Genomic DNA, 7,304 nt, shown 5'->3' with positions numbered 1-7,304 from the left:
ATCTCGCAGAGTTGGAGGTGGGCCCGCGAAAGCGGATGTCACAGAACTACGACTGAGAGATCTCTTCTCTCCCCCATCGAATCCCGGGCCGCTCTGCCACCGCGAGTAGAGTTTGGCGCACGGCGGCCAAACTGGCTTCTGTTCTGATGATGATGATGATGGTCGTGATGATTGTGATTATAATATTAGCGATGATTGTGATGGCAGTGATAATGATAGTGATAATGGCGATTGTGATTAGGATGACTAATTCACAATCACCATTATGAGTGCGATCATGATTGTGATTAAGATCATAGTGTTGCTGATTTTGATTATGATGATTGTGATTATGATGGCAGCGACGATCGTGACGATGTCGATTGTATATATGATAGTAGTGATGATCGCGAAGACGATGATAATGTAGTGTGCTAAATCACAGACACTAGTAGGAGGTACTTTCTCTCTTTTATTCCGGCCTTCACAGCCTTAGGGGATAACCACACACCAGATCGGGACAGCCAACATGCTGACAGACCCACAGCTTCAAGAGGGCGAAGATCGCGACGGTGACGATCGCGACGACGAAGATAACGACGAGTTCCACTCCAGATCGCAGCAGCCCCGACTGTGAGTTGGAGCTCCGCCTTTTATCCTGCCCAGCGTGGCAGGCTCCGCCCTCGCCCAGGCTCCGCCCTCTGGATCCCTCAGGTGGCTCCGTGCCTTGCCCACAGGTCCAACTGGTAGAACAGCGGCACGCGCTACAGTGACTCATTCCATGTCACTACAATAATATGGCTTATCAAAATCAGTAAATGCACCCATGCAATTCTTAGATGAGTGTGCGTATGTATTGCGTGTGTGTGTGTATTAGACGTGTGTGTGTGTGCACAAGCATCGTGGTGACGTCACTGCCACTTAATGGCGAATGGCGGTTGTTGTTGTTGTTGTTAAGTAGCGTTGGTCGGCCTCGATCTCCCAGCCACCTTCGACACCATCGAGCACGAGACACTCATCGGGAGGCTAAGGTCAAGGTTCGGCGTGTCGGGTACGGCACATGAGTGGATCGAGTCGTGCCTACGTGGTCGATCACAGTTCGTCAAGCTGAGTGACGATCAATCATCGTCTGTGCCGTGCCTCGTCAGCATACCGCAGGGATCCGTCCTCAAGCTCTCATTTTCAACAAACGTCTCTCCGATGGCCGATGTCATCTCATGGCATGACATCAAGTTCCATCGATATGCTGATGGTAACACAATTGAACACCGCGGTCTGCACCAAACGAAACGCTGCTTCATCCAGAACAGTTCCGAGGTTCTGTTGTTTGGCACTCGGGTTCAGGCGAAACAAGTTGTGGGAGGATCGCGTGTGGCGGTCACGCAAACTATCGTCAGGCCCTGCAAGTTTCATATTAGGGCTCCTCCAGTCTGTTAAGGCACTATTGAGTCGTGACATACAGTGAGGGAAAAAAGTATTTGATCCCCTGCTGATTTTGTACGTTTGCCCACTGACAAAGAAATGATCAGTCAGTAATTTTAATGGTAGGGTTATTTGAACAAAAAAATCCAGAAAAACGCATGTCAAAAATGTTATAAATAGATTGGCATTTTAATGAGGGAAATAAGTATTTGACCCCCTCTGCAAAACACGGGGACGTCTGGCCAACACGACCAAGCTGCAGCGAGTACAACATTCTCTGGCGCGGGTCGTGACGGGGAACTGCAGGATCCCACCGCGTCGTGCCCAGTGCTCGCCAAGCTGCATTGACTTCCAGTTGCCGAACGAACCCTTTGTCAGCTGCCACTCGCTGCGCACAAAGTGCTTGCCACAAATGAACCACGACCCCTCGGTGATCTCGTCAAGGAGGATAAACCATCATCACGCCCATCAAACAAAGACGGCGGTGGTCACCGCATCGCGCGACGCTTTCAGATGCGCTTCTGTGGCCGTCTGGAACGTTCTTCCCCTTCCGATATGAGGAAGCCACTGGGAGCTGTGATGCACTTTTAAATCATCATCATCGAGGTTGACAAACTCACTTATTGAGAACATTTTTTTTGTGTTTAGTTTGTTGTCCTTCCCAGGCACCTCCGATTAGCTCGGTTGGCTACGTACGGTGTGAAAAGTGTTCAACATACGTACGTACAAGTATGTACTAACAATATATTAGCAGAGGTCTCACTCCCAATTAATAGGGTGGCATTATATTTTCATCGGCTGCGTAATGGTGTATGCAAGCTACCTGGTATGTCGCTCCACACGAAGCTTCGTGTCTTCCCGGCCACAGTCATGCCCGCCCTTCTCTACTACGCTTGTGAAACGTGGGCCCCTCCCTAAGGGAACATCTGCGCCGGTTAGAAACATTCAAGCTGGCCTGCCTACGATCCATCACGGGATTAACCAGGCTGGATTGTGTGAGGAGCTCACAGATCCTTGAAAGATCTGGACACATTCTCATCAATGAGCTCCTCCGGCAGGCAAGGCTGCGTTGGCTGGGCCATGTAGCCCGCATGCCCAGCCACCGCATGCCCCAAGCAGCTTTTGTTTGGCCGGATCGAGGGGGCGAAACGGGCACGGCACGGGCTAGAGAAGAGAGGGAGTGATGTGGTACAGGAGGACGTGGAGCTGAGTGGACTTGCCCAAGACTGGTACCAGCGGTGTCAAGATCGACCTCTGTGGAGGAAGCTCGTGAAAGACGCTGCTGAATCGGTCATGGGCCTCCCCTAGGTCGACTCAGGCTCAAATAAGTACCTGGTGCGGTGTGCAACCATCACCGCTGGGGAGACAAAGGCGGCCGGGCGTGGTGTTGGCCACCCACCCCCTCGTGTGCCGGCCTTAATATGTGCTCGCGAATAATGATAGCACTTGTCCCACCACTATGGTAAGGCTATACGGGGGTTCTTTGTTGTGTTGTGTGTGTGAGTGGGGACAGCACTTCTTACGTAAGACGCCAGAGGGGCCTAGCTGGGGGAGAAGGGAGGGGCCGCGGGGGAGGGGAGGGGCTGGCTGGGCACGAACCCTCTTCACCCCAGCGCGCGCTCTCTCCTCCACCACGTGGTTACCTGTTTAGACAGACACACACCTACACACACACACCTATACAAGAGAAAGAATGCCTGTATAGCCTGGAACAGACTGTTGGGGCAAGTGCTGTTAGCGAGCACCTATGAAGGCAACATACCTGCATACACACACATACACCACGTCTCTATATACATAAAAAGACAAAGATCCCCCGTATAGCCTGTAACAGACTGTTGGGGCAAGTTCTGTTAGCGAGCACCTATGAAGGCTGGCACGGCACACGAGGGGGTGAGTGGCCAACACCACGCCCGGCCGCCTTTGTCTCCCCAGTGGCGATGTTTACTACACAGGTACTCAGTTGAGGTTGAGTCGACCTAGGGGAGGCCCAGGACCGGCTCAAATAATTATCACTGATGTTTTCCGTGAACAGGATTCGTAGCGCAGCGCGCTAACCGCTACACTACTGCTCACACACACACCTATACATACACACCCCGATATACACACACACTTACACCCCGATACACACAACAATCACCATTCGCCCCGAAGTGAGAGTGACGTTCCCACGGCGCCTGTGCCACGCTAGGTGCATTTTGAGGCCACATGGAGTGTCAGAGTTGACAGGAGGTCACGGAACAGACCCAGGTGCCATCGGTTGACTGACCGAGATGACTGGCTGATGCACCACCTGTGCCCCCTACTATACCAACTGGCTCCACTCGTTGTGAGCGTCGCTGTTGTTGGAGGGCGACTGCCTCCAACTGCCCAGCAGCAGCGTCCTTCACGAGCCTCCTCCACAGAGGCCGATCTTGACACCGCTGGTACCGGTCTTCGGCAAGTACAATCAGCTCCTCATCCTCCCGTACCGCATCACTCCATCCAGTGCCGGATTCTCCTAGTAGCAACAGTCGCATATGCTACGGGCCCCGCATTTTCAGGGGCCCGCGCTAAATGCGTTCAAGCTATTAATTCAGATTCAGTGATTCTGCACTTGCTCTATTACTATAGTACTATACTACCGTCAACTTTTATGAACGACTGGGTGTTTAAGGTTAGCGTTTTGTCGTATTACCTGGCTGTATAGCAAATGAAAAAATACAATTACTATACTATGCAAGTACAAAATGTATGTGTTTTAATATTTACGTTATTTTTTATTTTTTAGGACCCCTTTATAACATATGCTACAGGCCCCGCACTAGCTTCATCCGGCACTGAGCCCATCTCATCTCCAGTCCATGTCGTGTCCGTTTAGCCCCCTCTATCCGGCCAAACAAAATCTGCTTGGGCAGCATGTGGTGGCTGGGCATGCGGCTACGTGACCCAGCCAACGCAGCCTCGCCTGCCGGAGGAGTTCATTAAATGGGAAGGTGTCCAGATTTGTCAATAATATTTGAGCTCCTCACACAAGCCAGCCTAGTGAAACCCAGAATGGATTGTAGACAGGCCAGCCTTAATGTTTCAAACCGTCGCTGATGTTACTTAAGAGGGGTCCAGGTTTCGCAAGCATTGAGAAGGGAGGTTACAATTGGCATAGATCAGGTAACTTCCACACAGCGTTACACAGCCGATGAAAATATGATGCCGCTCAACTAATTTGGAGTGAGACCTCTGCTGCCGAACCGGAGCAGGTCATAAGCAATTACAAGGTTATCAGCTTACATAACATGGTTGACCTATAAATAGGGAGCTATATCTTGACCACACCCGAGCATTGATCAACCTGCCATTGTATCTGTACCAGATGTACATTCCTCTCGTACAGCTGCAATAGAAGGCTTCACGAACTATGTGGTAAAAAAACTATGTTAATTAATGTAGGCGCCAGAGGACATTCCTATCATACCCCAAGGTGAACAGCGAATGAATGGCTTCGACTACCGGGCCACACAGATTTGCCTAGGCCCGTTAAACATACAATATACCACATATGGTCGAGATACATACATCATGACGATCCTTAATGATTGTGAACAGAGGATTATGATACTGACCAGGTCAATAAAGCATAGGTGGAGGTCTTCTTGCATTCGCTACACCTCTCCTGTAGCAGAATGACAGAGACGATGGCGTCTGTGCCGACCCAACTCGTCCTAAAACCAGATTGAGGCTCTATAAGCCTCTCACCTACACACAAAGACAACGATTACCCATATCGCTTTTAACATTCTTTAGGACCAAGTGCTGTTCTCGAGCACCTATTGAGGCTGGCATGGCACACGAGGAGGTGGGTGGCCAGTCGCATGCCAAATCGCCTTCATCTCCCCAGGTACTCATTTGAGGCTGAGATGAAACCGTGGCAGCCGCAGAGACAAGAGCGTCCAATTACCCCAGCGCCGCTGGTGACCGAGAGTTAGGAGAGGCTGGAGGGACGCTTCAACCGCCTCGTGGATGCAGCCTCTGGGCTCGTGTCACAGCTCGCCGAGAAGGAGTGGAGACCGGGAGCTTCAGAGACGATGATGGGTCTTGCAGCGGCGGACGGGGCGAGAAGAACTTTGCCCGTCAGGATGATCGCAGGAGACACTTGCGGTGCCGTGAGGACAGCGGACGGCCAGAACATTGGTCGGTGGAGCCATCCCGCTGACTGCCGCGGGGACCGGGGAGCCAGGGACGCTCGGCTGAGCAGCAGTTGCGGCGGCTATGACACGGCAGACCTCACCGGATGGAGCTGGTTAAAGAGTTAGTATAAAAACAATACGTGCAAAAGGCAGTGCACAACATGCTCGCCGCGAAGACCATTTCTCAGTCCACTATCGCTTGGGGGGCTCCTGCTGTGTTAGTTAAAAAGTCTAATGGAAGTCTGCGTTTTTGCATGCATTTTCGTCGCCTTAACAAGGTTACACTAGCTGACGCACGCCCGCTCCCATGGATTTATGATTCCTTAGACGCCTTTTCTTGAGCATTTTTCCCCACGTTGAACTTGTTGGGATTTTGGCAACTGCCCTTGGACGAGTCCTCAAAGGCTAAGACCGCGTTTCGTACACCTCAAGGATTGTACCATTTTAACTTTCTCCCGATGGGACTTTAGACAGCGTCTGCTACGTTTCAAAAGTTGATGGAGTTGGTTCTTGCAGGATTGCAAAGGGACTCTTTGCCTTATTTATCTGGATGATGTCATCGCCCTCGGTCTCACATTTGATGGGCATTTCCAGCGACTCCACGCGGTATTATCCAGAGTGCACACAGCCAACCTGAAATTGAAACCATATGTCACCTGATTCAATCGTCCGCATGATTTTTGGACCACGTTGTGAGCCCGTAAGGTGTGTGTGCGGAATATGCCGACCCCGAAATCGATGATGTACGTAGCTTTGTTGGCTTCACGTCGTATTATCTCGGTTTGTCCCGAAATTTGCCACAATGGCGAGGCCCTTTCACGCGTTGATGGTGAAGAACCAAAAGTTTCAGTGGTGGGCTGAGGAGGAAACTGCTTTCATAATGCTGCGTGATCGTCCCACAGAAGCTCCACCCCTGGTATACCCGGACTTCTCCCTGCCCTTCATCCCAGACACAGGCGCCGGTGTTCTGGGGATAGGGGCTGTCCTCTCTCAGGTGAAGGACGGGGTCTAAGTCATCATTGCCTATGGTAGTCGCGTTCTTTCGCCAGCTGAGCAGCGTTATTGCGTAACTCACCAGGAATCACTATCAATCGTGCACTTTGTGCAGCAATATAGACCTCACCTGTATGGCCGAAAATTCACAGTTTCCACCGATCACGCCACCCTGCAGGACTCCTTACGCATAGATCAGCCGTCGGGCCAGTTGGTGCGCTGGCTAGAAAAATTGCAGGAGTATTTCTACAAAATCATACATCGGAAGGGCCTAAAGCATGGCAATGCTGACACGGTGTCACCTCGCGAAGACCTGTGTGCGTGTGCATCGGGCGCTGGCCGATGCACACGCACACGGTTCCGGAGGCGCCGGCGACGGTAGCGTCAGTACAGCCTGCGGAGCCGCCGGCAGACGAGCCGCGCTGGGACTATCCATACAGCTGCGGGTCGCAAACGGGTTTTGATTCCTTACCCGTACCCGGCCGCACCAGGGTCGCAAACGGGTACCCATACCCGGCCGTACCCGTACCCTACCCGTACCCGGCTGAGTACGGGTAGGGTACGGGTATCGGGTACCTGATTGCGACCTCTGGGATGAAGCCATGTTGCAGGCGCGGGTGGGTTGATTCTAGGAACTTGAATTGTGATAGGAAACAAGACGTTGGGAATCGAGTGATAAACAGTTACTCAAAAGTGACTCACGGTCTACCCGTACCCGGCCGCACCAGGGTCGCAAACGGGTAC

General features: G+C 51.9%; 1 long non-coding RNA gene across 2 annotated transcripts; it reads right to left on the bottom strand.

Moving 5' to 3' along the window:
- Positions 1 to 347: 347 nt before the first annotated feature.
- Positions 348 to 7,051, bottom strand: LOC133352460 (uncharacterized). 2 transcript variants are annotated; one of them, XR_009756265.1, is made up of 4 exons: positions 5,339 to 7,051; positions 5,004 to 5,136; positions 2,925 to 3,078; positions 348 to 722 (listed from the first exon to the last, which is right to left on the bottom strand). It is a non-coding gene; the product is annotated as an uncharacterized LOC133352460 (long non-coding RNA). The 2 variants fall into 2 exon arrangements; XR_009756264.1 differs by lacking the exon at positions 5,004 to 5,136 and having other exon boundaries at positions 385 to 722.
- Positions 7,052 to 7,304: the final 253 nt, after the last annotated feature.

Source organism: Lethenteron reissneri, chromosome 40 (assembly GCF_015708825.2).
Source record: "Lethenteron reissneri isolate LAM-NWPU_2019-01 chromosome 40, ASM1570882v1, whole genome shotgun sequence".
NCBI classification, from domain to species: domain Eukaryota; kingdom Metazoa; phylum Chordata; class Hyperoartia; order Petromyzontiformes; family Petromyzontidae; genus Lethenteron; species Lethenteron reissneri.
This window is presented reverse-complemented; position numbering and strand designations above follow the sequence as displayed.